Genomic DNA, 14,296 nt, shown 5'->3' on the forward strand with positions numbered 1-14,296 from the left:
CATCACTGAGATCTTAAAGGACAACATTTTACAAAGGAAAGATTTGTGTCATAAATCCATTGATAATCAAAGGACAACATTTTACATCAAAAAAATCCTCCAAATTAAATTTCACATGTTAGGATGTGTTCCATGCTATGTGCTTATTAGGATGTGTTCCATGCTGTGTGCTTATTTCCTCTATGATCAAATGGGGACACCTATGGTGTGATCATTACTCATGCATTAGAATGTGGGTGACGTTATTATTTAATTCCATATGTGTGATGTATGCTTATCGGTGGTACATTTTGTGTTTGGGTTATGCTTGATATCTTTGAGGAGACTAATGTGTTTAGTTAGCTATGTGTGCTCAATTTAAATGGTCAAGATTAATTTATTAATTAGCTATGTGCGCTGACATTTATTTTATGGACAGGTGATATTTGAGCGGCGGACATTAGTTCAAGGGGGACATGTGTTGGACCGCAATGGGATCTCCGAGAGTGTGTGACACCCATTTAGCATATTCATATTCTAGTATTTATTGGCTTTACTAATGTCCTTGTACATATCATTTTGGTATGCTTACCTTTTTGATATAGGCTCAAACATGACCATCTTGGAGTACTTTGGGTTCATTGGGTAAGCTCGTTGTTTGACCGGCATGGCTTTATCAACCATGGGAATGGTATGCGCTGGACTACCTCTGGGGGTACACCTTTCATGCCTATGTACTTCCAAGCGAAGCAATCTTGGAACTCAGTCAATAGGGCAATGAGCTCAATCTCTTCTTCTTTTGAAAGGTCTTCTGCAATAAATACCGACCTTGGGTCTTCACTTGGGCCTGCCAGGTTTATTTCCTTAACCTTGGTTGGACTATCATATGAGGTACCAGGTTGCCCACTGTGGGCTAATTCACTGCACTAGCCTGGGCCCTCAGAACTAGGCAGCATCACAATCACCCGCCTCAATCGGCGAACCTCATTCTCCCAATGGTATGAGGGATACCATGGGCCAACTCCGGGCCTTCCTAACATCTCCGTCGTCTGGCTATACAAGCACAAGAACGGCGCAACGTCAAGGCAGTACCTGTACCCTAATCTAACCAAGATAACAATCCATTTACTCAACTAAACCATAGGACTAGAATCCATGCTACCTTCTTAAGAAAACAATCTTTTTTCACAAAGATTTCAGCATTTCAACTTGAGATTGCGATAAGACATTCTTTATTAAGGCATATGCTGTTGTTTAAAAGAATACAAACTTTAACTAGTAAATTAGAAGAAATGCAAGAAGCAAGAAAGTGGAAGAGAGGGAAAAAAGAAATACACAACCTCTTTTCATGAGAAAGGATTCATGTACTTCTCCAAGCACCTAAACCACATTTTCTTGGTATTTTATTAGAATTTCAAAAGTATACAACTTTTATTTCTATGAAGTTTCTAAATTGAGACTTTATTTTGCTAGTTGACTAAGGTTCTCATCCTACTAAATAAAGGAGCAAATTTAGATGTAGAGTCTGCATCTCTCTCACACTTTTCTCAAACACCATAAATTTTGAAGATTCTACCAACAAAAGAAGATTTGTACGATCAAGAGATGATGGCTATTTTGCATGCCATCAAGAAGTGGCATCATTACCTTTACGATATGACATCATTTTTATGTGAGAAGTGATCACCGTACCGTGCATTGAAGTAATTCTCTCCTGACCAAATCCGTCTCCTAAGTGAAGAAGGTGGTTGGCAACCTTGCAAAATTATGATTTTGAGATTGCCTGTATAATCAACGAAAGGATAATGTGGCGGCCGGCTGAGGCTCTATCAAGAATGTGGGCACTTTCACTGTCGACTATTTCCAAAGTACACAAAGATTGGGTCATGGACACTCAAAAGGAATTTCTCTTAAATACAGATGGTGCAGAGATTATGACATGGTTCTCATAAAGAGTTGCCTTCTTTCTAGCTATGAAATGGTCTCATTTTTACTGCAAAGATAGAGTCTACATGGTGCCTACATCAATAGTTACAAGCAAAGGCTGATCGAACAAATACATTCTTCACCAATGGTGTGGGGCAGTCAGGAATATTCAAGACCGTTGCCTTCACCAATGGTGTGGGGCAGTCAGGAATATTCAAGACCGTTGCCTTCACCAACGGTGTGGCAATCAAGAGTATTTAGGACCGTTGATAGGATAAGGAAAAGGGCTTCTATTAGAAAGAGATGTGGAAGGACTTCCATGCTTTTCTCACGAGATGTATGCCTTCTCAACTTAATAAGAACCCAATACATAAGTCCGATGGGCTACTTCAACTTGCCTACTCTCGAAGGGAAGTGGATTCGTATTTCTATGGATTTCACTATGGGTCTTCCACGCACAAAGAAACATTGGGATAGGTCATATGTGTCTGTGAATAGGTAGACAAGGGTGGAGCATTTCATCTCTAGAAAGTTCGAGTATATGACATCTATGGTTGCAAGGCAGTGGGATTTTAAGAGGATGAAAAAAGGAAAGACTTGGTAATCAAAGAATGTGGTTCCACCATCAAATTGTTGTACAAATAATTACATGACGTTGTCCTTTTTCCTTGGAAGAAAGGGTATTTGTAAGTTGAAGTCTTACTTACGGTGTCATGGCAGACTTTCCATGTTTGGGTGGACTACTAGTACTCTATGATGAGTATACTCCATGTATAATGAGAGAATTTTTTGATCTCTCACTAGATCCCTTTCTTGCATTGTTGGTACTAGAGCTCTGCTTAGAGCCATTGGTATATCAAGGCTTTGCCTAGATCCCTTTCTTACATTGCAATGTATTAGAGCCTTGGTGGTAGTCATTTTATGTCAGAAGTGATCCATGTGCATTGAAGTAATTCCTCTCCAAACCGAGTCTATCTCCTAAGAAAAGAAGGTGGGTGTGGCAGCCTTGCAAAATTACGATTTTGAGATCGCCTCTATAAAAAGCAAGAATAATGTGGTGGGGCCGATGCTTGAAATACGAGCATTTTCTTTATCAACTATTTCCAAAGTACACAAGGATTGGGTCCTAGAAATTCAAGAGGAATATCCGTTAAATGAGGTGCCACGAATGGTACAGGAATTACAACACGGTTCTTAGAAAAGAGTTGCCTCGCTTTTGGCTACAAAGAGTTGCCTCGCTTCTAGCTACAAAGATCTATAGAGTCTACCATGGTGCCTATGGACATTATAAAAAATTACAAGCAAAGGCTGATCCGAAAAATGCATTCTTCAGCACAACAGTGGGGCAATTGGGAATTTCAAGACCTTTGATAAGATGAGAGCTTCTAATTGAGAGGAACGTGAGGAACTTACATGCTTCTATCACAAGATGTATGTATGCAGTGGATTTGTATTTCTATGGATTTCACTATGGGTCTTCCACACACACAAAGAAAGGTTGGGATAGCTTACATGTTGTGGTGGATAGGTTGACAAGGGTGACACATTTCATCTCTACAAAGGTCAAGTATACAACATATATCGTTTTTGTGAGGTAATTTTCGGATCCTACCTTGAAGTTACATGGTGTACCACAACATATTGTAAGTGATCAAGAATGCCAAATGCATGATGAGTTCATTTTGCAAGCAATTTTTTTGAGATCATGCAAACCAAGTTGGCGCCAAGCATCGCTACCATCCTGAGATCAAAGGTCAAATAGAGGGCATGAATAAGTGGGTGGAAACTTAGTTTGAGACAGCATTTCCATGATGCTCAAAGTGTGTGGAATGAACGCTCAGCTTTACTCAAGTTTTCTTACTATTGATAGTACTGCTCATCATGAGAGTATTGGCACACCACCTTTCTGAGGCATCATGTACGGTTAGAAAGTGAATGCACCTATGATAGTGGCAACTCAAGTAAGAAGGAGTGAATCCAAATGAGAAAGAGGAAGTGAGGTAGTGCATGCTCTTTTCCAACAATGCAAGGCAAACATGAAAGCGAGCTCAAGTGACAGTGAAGAATTATGTCGAAGCCGATAGGACTCACCTCTGGAGCTTCAAGAAGGAGACTAAATGTTTTTTAGGAGCTACAAATACTCAAGAGGGAACCGAAGCAAATGGGTTGTGTATTTGTTTTATAGCCTAGCAGAGAGGATGGTATGATATGGTTGAGAACAAGAAATAAATGCATGAGGGCATGGCTGAACTATTGGATGAGTTTCATGATATGTTTTAAATTCCAAAGAACCAACAAAAAGAGATATATATGCATGTGTATGATCAAGAGATGAGCGCTATCTTTCATGCCGTCAAGAAGTGGCATCATTACCTTTATGGTAGTCATTTTTATATGAGAAGTGGCATCATTACCTTTATGGTAGTCATTTTTATGTGAGAAGTGATCATTGTGTGTTGAAGTAATTCCTCTCCCAACCGAATCTATCTCCTACGCAAATAAGAAGAAACCTCACAAAATTATGATTTTGAGATGACCTATATAAAGGGCAAGGATAATGTAGTGGCCGATGCTCTATTAGCTATTTCTAAAGTATACAAACATTGGGTCATGGAATTTCAAAAGGAAGATCTCTTAAATAAGGAGGTGTCACAAATGGTGCTGAAATTACAACATGGTTCTCATAAAGAGTTGCCTCGTTTTTTGGCTACAGAATGGTCTCATTTTTTCTACAAAGATAGAGTCTACATGGTGCCTACGTCAAAAATTACAACATGGTTCTTATAACGGTCTCATTTTTCTATGAAGATCAAGTCTACATGTGGTACCTACATAAAAAATACATTCTTCATCAATGGTGGGGTGATTGGGAATATTCAAGTCCTTTGATAAGATAAGAAAGAGCTTCTAGAAGAAAGGGATGTGGAAGGACTTACATGCTCTTGTCACACAAGATGCATGCCTTTTCAACCTCATAAGGTAAGCCCCCGGTGGGTTTCTTCAACCTGCCTATACGACATCCGTGGTTGCAAGGCCATTGGTGGTCCATGTATTCAGGTTACATGGTGTACTACAACATATTCCGAGTGACTAGGATGTCAAATTCATGAGTCATTTTAGATAACTTTGTTTGATATCATGCAAACCAAGCCAACGCCAAACATCACTACCATCCCGAGATTTAAGGTCAAATAGAGATCACGAATAAGTTTACACTTAAAAAGTGTGTGGGACGAATGGTCGGCTTTAGCGGATTTTTCCTACAATAGTACCTCATCATGAGAGTATTGGCATGCCACTTTCTAAGGCATTGTGTATAGTTAGAAAAGGTGAATGCATGTCGTGCCGCCTTCTTAGGCAGTGTGTATGGTTAGATGGTGAATGCCACCTTTTGAGGCATCGCATATGGTTAGAAGGCAACTACACCCATGATAGCTGTCGAGGAAAAGGGAGTGAATCCAAATACAAAAGAGGAAGTGTGGATAGTGAATGCTCTTCTCCAAAAATACGAGGCAAACATGAAAGTAATCTTAACTGAGAATGAAGCATTATGGCAATGCCCATAGAAGAACTTTGGAACTCCAAGAAGGAGATTGGGAATCGAAGCTAATGGATTGTGTGTTTGTTTTATAGCATTGCAACAAAGAGGATGATATGGTTGAGAACAAGAAACAAATGCATGAGGGCATGGCTGAACTATAGGATGAGTTTCATGATATGCTTTAAATTTTGAAGATTCTACCAACAAAAGGAGATTTGTACGATCAAGAGATGATGGCTATTTTGCATGCCATCAAGAAGTGGCATCATTACCTTTACGATATGACATCATTTTTATGTGAGAAGTGATCATCATACTGTGCATTGAAGCAATTCTCTCCTAACCAAATCTGTCTCCTAAGGAAAGAAGGTGGTTGGCAACCTTGCGAAATTATGATTTTGAGATCGTATGTATAATCAACAAAAGGATATTGTGGCGGCGGTTGAGGCTCTATCAAGAATGTGGGCACTTGCTCTGTCGGCTATTTCCAAAGTACACAAAGATTGGGTCATGGACACTCAAAAGGAATATCTCTTAAATACAGATGGTGCAGAGATTATGACATGGTTCTCGTAAACAGTTGCCTTCTTTCTAGCTATGAAATGGTCTCATTTTTACTGCAAAGATAGAATCTACATGGTGCCTACATCAAAAGTTACAAGCAAAGGCCGATCGAACAAATACATTCTTCACCAATGGTGTGGGGCAGTAAGGAATATTCAAGACCGTTGCCTTCACCATTGGAGTGGCAATCAAGAGTATTCAAGACCGTTGATAGGATAAGGAAGGGCTTCTTTTAGAAAGGGATGTGGAAGGACTTCCATGCATTTCTTACAAGATGTACACCTTCTCAACTTAATAAGAAGATGTACACCTTCTCAACTTAATAAGAACCCAATACATAAGTCCGATGGGCTACTTCAACTTGCCTACTCTTAAGGGGAAGTGGATTTGTATTTCTATGGATTTACTATGGGTCTTCCACACATAAAGAAACATTGGGATAGGTCATATGTGTCTGTGAGGAATAGGTTGACAAGGGTGGAACATTTCATCTCTACAAAGATCAAGTATATGACATCTATGGTTGCAAGGCAGTGGGATTTAAAGAGGATGAAAAAAGGAAGGACTTGGTAATCAAAGAATGTGGCTCCACCATCAAATTGTTATACAAATGATTACATGACGTTGTCCTTTTCCCTTGGAAGAAAGGGTATTTGTAAGTTGAAGTCTTACTTAACGGTGTCATGGCAGACTTTCCATGTTTGGGTGGACTACTAGTACTCTATGATGAGTATACTCCATGTATAATGAGTGAATTTTCTTGATCTCTCACTAGATCCCTTTCTTGCATTGTTGGTATCAGAGCTCTGCTTAGAGCCATTGGTATTAAGCCTTTGCCTATATCCCTTTCTTATATTGCAATGTATTAGGGCCTTTATGGTAGTCATTTTATGTCAGAAGTGATCCATGTGCATTGAAGTAATTCCTCTCTAAATCGAGTCTATCTCCTAAGCAAAGAAGGTGGGTGTAGCAACCTTGCAAAATTAGGATTTTGAGATCGCCTATATAACGAGCAAGAATAATGTGGTGGGGCCGATGCTTGAATGTGGGCATTTTCTCTATCGACTGTCTCCAAAGTACACAAAGATTGGGGTCCTGGACATTTAAGAGGAATATCTATTAATAAGGAGGTGCCACGAATGGTGCAAGAATTACAATATGGTTCTTAGAAAGAGTTGCCTCACTTCTAGCTACAAAGATAGAGTCCACATGGTGCCTATAAGCATCATCAAATTTTACAAGCAAAGGCTGATATGAGAAATGCATTCTTCAGCACAACGGTGGGGCAATTGGGAATTTCAAGACCTTTGATAAGATAAGAGATTCTAATTGAGAGGTGCTTTTGTCTCACAAGATGTATGTATGCCTTGCCAACTTAATAAAGGACCCAATACACAAGTCCGCGGTGGGTTACTTCAACTTGCCTGCTCTCGATGGGAAGTGGATTTATATTTCTATGGGTCTTCCACACACACAAGGAAAGGTTGGCATAGCTTACATAATGTGGTTGATAGGTTGACAAGGGTGGCACATTTCATCTCTGCTGCTGCCAATGCAAGAAAGGGATCTAGTAAGAGATCAAGAAAATGCACTCATTATACATGGAGTATACTCATCACATAGAGTACTAGTAGTCCACCCAAACATGGAAAGTCTGCCATGACACCGTAAGTAAGACTTCAACTTACAAATACCCTTTCTTCCAAGGGAAAAGGACAATGTCATGTAATCATTTGTATAACAATTTGATGGTGGAGCCACATTCTTTGATTACCAAGTCTTTCCTTTTTTCATCCTCTTAAAATCCCACTACCTTGCAACCATAGATGTCATATACTCGAACTTTCTAGAGATGAAATGTTCCACCCTTGTCAACCTATTCACAGACACATATGATCTATCCCAATGTTTCTTTGTGTGTGGAAGACCCATAGTGAAATCCATAGAAATATGAATCCACTTCCCTTCGAGAGTAGGCAAGTTGAAGTAGCCCATCGGACTTATGTATTGGGTTCTTATTAAGTTGAGAAGGCTACATCTTGTGAGAAAAGCATGGAAGTCCTTCCACATCCCTTTCTAATAGAAGCCCTTTTCCTTATCCTATCAATGGTCCCTAAATACTCTTGACTGCCACACTGTTGGTGAAGGCAACGGTCTTGAATATTCCTGACTACCCCACAACATTGGTGAAGAATGTATTTGTTCGATCGGCCTTTGCTTGTAACTTTTGATGTAGGCAACATGTAGACTCTATCTTTGCACTAAAAATGAGACCATTTCATAGCTAGAAAGAAGAAAACTCTTTATGAGAACCATATCATAATCTCAGCCGTCGCCACATTATCCTTTTGTTGATTATACAGGCGATCTCAAAATCATAATTTTGCAAGGTTGCCAACCACCTTCTTTGCTTAGGAGAGGATTCGGTTCACAGGAGAGAATTACTTCAATGCACGGTACGGTGATCACTTCTCACATAAAAATCACGTCATATCGTAAAGGAAATGATGCCACTTCTTGATGGCATGCAAAATAGCCATCATCTCTTGATCATACAAATCTCCTTTTGTTGGTGGAATCTTCAGAATTTAAAGCATATCATGAAACTCATAATTCAGCCATGCCCTCATGCATTTGTATCTTGTTCTCAACCACCATATCATCCTCTTTGCAATGCTATAAAACAAGTACACAGTTCATTAGCTTTGATTCCCAATCTCCTTCTTGGAGTTCCAAATTCTCCTATGGCATCGGCATAATGCTTCATTCTCAGTTGTTTGGGATTACTTTCATGTTTGCCTCGCATTTTTGGAGAAGAGCATTCACTATCTCCACTTCCTCTTTTGCATTTGGATTCACTCACTTTTGCTCGACAGCTATCATGGGTGTAGTTGCCTTCTAACCATACGCGATCCCTCAAAAGGTGGCATTCACCATCTAAGCATACACAGTGCCTCAAAAGGTGGCGCGACATGCATTCACCTTTTTTAACTATACACAATGCCTTAGAAAGCGGCATGCCAATACTCTCACGAGAGCGATGAGGTACTATTGTAGGAAAAATGGGCTAAAGCCGACCATTTGTCCCACACACTTTTTAAGTGTAAACTTATTCATCACTCTATTTGACCTTAAATCTCGGGATGGTACCGATGCTTGGCGGTCGCTTGGTTTGCATGATATCAAACAAAGTAATCTAAAATGAACTCATGAATTTGACATCCTGGTCACTCACAATAAAGTTGTAGTATACCATGTAACCTAAATACATGGACCACCAATGGCCTTGCAACCACGGATGTCGTATACTTGACCTTTGTAGAGATGAAATGTGCCACCCTTGTCACTATCCACCACAAGCCACATATAAGCTATCTCAACTTTCTTTGTGTGTGTGTGGAAGACCCATAGTGAGATCCATAGAAATATGGATCCACTTCCCCACCACAAGCCACATATAAGCTATCTCAACTTTCTTTGTGTGTGTGTAGAAGACCCATAGTGAGATCCATAGAAATATGGATCCACTTCCCCATCGAAAATTGATAGGCAAGTTGAAGAAACCCACCGGGCTTACCTTATGAGGTTGAAAAGGCATACATCTTGTGTGACAAGAGCATGTAAGTCCTTCACATCCCTTTCCTCTAGAAGCTCTTTCTTATCTTATCAAAGGACTTGAATATTCCCGATTGCCCCACCAATGATGAGAGGAATGCATTTTTTATGTAGGTACCACATGTAGACTCTATCTTTGTAGTAACAAATGAGACCATTATGGGAAGCATGTTGTAATTTTTGACGTAGGCACCATGTAGACTACTCTATCTTTGTAGTAAAAATGAGACCATTATGTAGCCAAAAAACAAGGAAACTCTTTATGAGAACCATGTTGTAATTTCAGCACCATTTGTGACACCCCCTTATTTAAGACTTCTTCCTTTTGAAATTCCATGACCTAATGTTTGTATACTTTATGAGAACCATGTCGTAATTTCAGCACCATTTGTGACACCCCCTTATTAGATCTTCCTTTTGAAATTCCATGACCCAATGTTTGTATACTTTAGAAATAGCTGATAGAGCATCAGCCACTACATATCTTTACCCTTTATATAGCTCATCTCAAAATCATAATTTTGCGAGGTTTCTTCTTTGCGTAGGAGATAGATTCGGTTGGGAGAGGAATTATTTCAACACACAATGATCACTTCTCACAAAAATGACTAGCATAAAGGTAATGATGCCACTTCTTGATGGCACGAAAGATAGCGCTCATCTCTTGATCATACACATGCATATACATTTTTTTTTGTTGGTAGATTCTTTGGAATTTAAAACATATCATGAAACTCATCCAATAGTTCAGCCATGCCCTCCTGCATTTGTTTCTTGTTCTCAACCATATCATACCATCCTCTCTGCTAGGCTATAAAACAAATATACAGCCATTTGCTTCGGTTCCCTTGAGTATTTGTAGCTCCTAAAAAACATTTAATCTCCTTCTTTTGAAGCTCGAGAGGTGGAGTTTAAATAAGGGGGTGTCACAAATGGTGTTACGACATGGTTCTCATAAAGAGTTGCCTCGTTTTTTGGCTACATAATGGTCTCATTTTTACTACAAAGATAGAGTCTACATGGTGCCTACGTCGAAAATTACATGGTTCCCATAATGGTCTCATTTTTTACTACAAAGATAGAGTCTACATGTGGTACCTACATAAAAAATGCATTCTTCATCAATGGTGGGGCAATTGGAAATATTCAAGTCCTTTGATAAGATAAGAAAGAGCTTCTAGAGGAAAGGGATGTGAAGGACTTACATGCTCTTGTCACACAAGATGTATGCCTTTTCAACCTAATAAGGTAAGCCGGGTGGGTTTCTTCAACTTGCCTATCAATTTTCGATGGGAAAGTGGATCCATATTTCTATGGATCTCACTATGGGGGTCTTCCACACACACACACAAAGAAAGGTTGAGATAGCTTTTATGTGGCTTGTGGTGGATAGTGACAAGGGTGGCACATTTCATCTCTACAAAGGTCAAGTATACGACATCCGTGGTTGCAAGGCCATTGGTGGTCCATGTATTTAGGTTACATGGTGTACTACAACTTTATTTGCGAGTGACCAGGATGTCAAATTCATGAGTTCATTTTAGATTACTTTGTTTGATATCATGCAAACCAAGCAACCGCCAAGCATCGCTACCATCCCGAGATTTAAGGTCAAATAGAGATCACGACGAATAAGTTTACACTTAAAAAGTGTGTGGGACGAATGGTCGGCTTTAGCCCATTTTTCCTACACTTCATGGCTCGTGAGAGTATTGGCATGCCGCTTTCTAAGGCATTGTGTATAGTTAGAAAAGGTGAATGCATGTCGTGCCACCTTTTGAGGCACTGTGTATGCTTAGATGGTGAATGCCACCTTTTGAGGCATCGCGTATAGTTAGAAGGCAACTACACCCATGATAGCTGTCGAGCAAAAGTGAGTGAATCCAAATGCAAAAGAGGAAGTGGAGATAGTGAATGCTCTTCTCCGAAAATGCGAGGCAAACATGAAAGTAATCTCAAACAACTGAGAATGAAGCATTATGCCGATGCCCATAGGAGAATTTGGAACTCCAAGAAGGAGATTGGGAATCAAAGCTAATGGACTGTGTGCTTGTTTTTATAGCATTGCAAAGAGGATGATATGGTGGTTAAGAACAAGAAACAAATGCATGAGGGCATGGCTGAACTATGAGTTTCATGATATGCTTTAAATTCTGAAGATTCTACCAACAAAAGGAGATTTGTATGATCAAGAGATGATGGCTATTTTGCATGCCATCAAGAAGTTGCATCATTACCTTTACGATATGCCGTGATTTTTATGTGAGAAGTGATCACCGTACCGTGCATTGAAGTAATTCTCCGAATCCGTCTCCTAAGCAAAGCAGGTGTGGTTGGCAACCTTGCAAAATTATGATTTTGAGATTACCTGTATAATCACCAAAAGGATAATGTGGCGAAGGCTGAGATTATGATATGGTTCTCATAAAGAGTTTCCTTCTTTCTAGCTATGAAAATGGTCTCATTTTTAGTGCAAAGAGAGAGTCTACATGGTGCCTACATCAAAAGCTACAAGCAAAGGCCGATCGAACAATTACATTCTTCACCAATGGTGTGGGGTAGTCAGGAATATTCAAGACCGTTCCAACGGTGTGGCAATCAAGAGTATTCATCAGGACCGTTGATAGGATAAGGAAAAGGGCTTCTATTAGAAAGGGATGTGGAAGGACTTCCATGCTTTTCCCACAAGACACAAGATATATGCCTTTTCAACTTAATAAGAACCCAATACATAAGTCCGATGGGCTACTTCAACTTGCCTACTCTTGAAGGGAAGTGGATTCATTATTCTATGGATTTCACTATGGGTCTTCCACACACAAAGAAACATTGGGATAGGTCATATGTGTCTATGAATAGGGTTACAAGGGTGGAACATTTCATCTCTAGAAAGTTCGAGTATATGTTATCTATGGTTGCAAGGCAGTGGGATTTTAAGAGGATGAAAAAAGGAAAGACTTGGTAATCAAAGAATGTGGTTCCACCATCAAATTGTTGTACAAATGATTACATGACGTTGTCCTTTTCCCTTGGAAGAAAGGTCTTCCACACACAAACAAACATTGGGATAGGTCATGTGTGTCTGTGAATAGGTTAACAAGGGTGGAACATTTCATCTCTAGAAAGTTCGAGTATCTGACATCTATGGTTGCAAGGTAGTGGGATTTTAAGAGGATGAAAAAAGGAAAGACTTGGTAATCAAAGAATGTGATTCCACCATCGAATTGTTGTACAAATGATTACATGACGTTGTCCTTTTTCCTTGGAAGAGGGTATTTGTAAGTTGAAGTTTGACTTACGGTGTCATGGCAGACTTTCCATGTTTGGGTGGACTACTAGTACTCTATGATAAGTATACTCCATGTATAATGAGTGCATTTTCTTGATCTCTCACTAAATCCCTTTCTTGCATTGTTGGTATCAGAGCTCTGCTTAAAGCCATTGATCCCTTTCTTACATTGCAATGTATTAGAGCCTTTATGGTAGTCATTTTATGTCAGAAGTGATCCATGTGCATTGAAGTAATTCCTCTCCAAACCGAGCCTATCTCCTAAGGAAAGAAGGTGGGTGTGGCAGCCTTGCAAAATTACAATTTTGAGATTACCTATATAAAGAGCAAGAATAATGTGGTGGGGCCGATACTTAAATGTTCACTATATCGACTATTTCGAAAGATTGAGTTTTGGAAATTCAAGAGGAATATCTGTTAAATAAGGAGGTGCCACCAATGGTGCAGGAATTACAACACGGTTCTTAGAAAAGAGTTGCCTTGCTTCTGGCTATACAAAGATCTATAGAGTCTACATGGTGCCTATGGGCATCATCAAAAATTACAAGCAAAGGCTGATCTGAGAAATGCATTCTTCAGCATAAGGGTGGGGAAATTGGGAATTTCAAGACCTTTGATAAGATGAGAGCTTCTAATTGAGAGGAACGTGAGGAACTTACATGCAAGATGTATGTATACAATGGATTCGTATTTCTATGGATTTCACTATGGGTCTTCCATAGACACAAAGAAAGGTTACGATAGCTTACATGTTGTGGTGGATAGGTTGACAAGGGTGGCACATTTCATCTCTGCAAAGGTCAAGGATACGACATCTATCGTTTTTGTGAGGCAATTTCGAGATCCTACCTTGAAGTTACATGGTGTACCACAACATATTGTAAGTGATCAAGAATGCCAAATGCATGATGAGTTCATTTTGCAAACAATTTGTTTGAGATCATGCAAACCAAGTTGACGCCAAGCATCGCTACCATCCTGAGATCAAAGGTCAAATAGAGGGCATGAATAAGTGGGTGGAAACTTAGTTTGAGATAGCATTTCCATGATGCTCAGTGTGTGGGATGAACGCTCAGCTTTACTCAAGTTTTCCTACTACTATTAATAGTACTGCTCATCATCATGAGAGTATTGGCATGCCACCTTTCTGAGGCATCATGTATGGTTAGAAAGTGAATGCACCTATGATAGTTGTCAAGTAAGAAGGAGTGAATCCAAATGAGAAAGAGGAAGTGAGGTAGTGCATGCTCTTCTCCACCAACAATGCAAGGCAAACATGAAAGCGAGCACAAGTGAGAATCAAGAATTATGTCGAAGCCCATAGGACTCCACCTCTGGAGCTTCAAGAAGAAGATTAAATGTTTTTTAGGAGCTACAAATAC

The sequence above is a fragment of the Cibotium barometz genome, chromosome 44, assembly GCF_041138505.1.
Source record: "Cibotium barometz isolate CiBa-2024 chromosome 44, ASM4113850v1, whole genome shotgun sequence".
Lineage (NCBI taxonomy): Eukaryota > Viridiplantae > Streptophyta > Polypodiopsida > Cyatheales > Cibotiaceae > Cibotium > Cibotium barometz.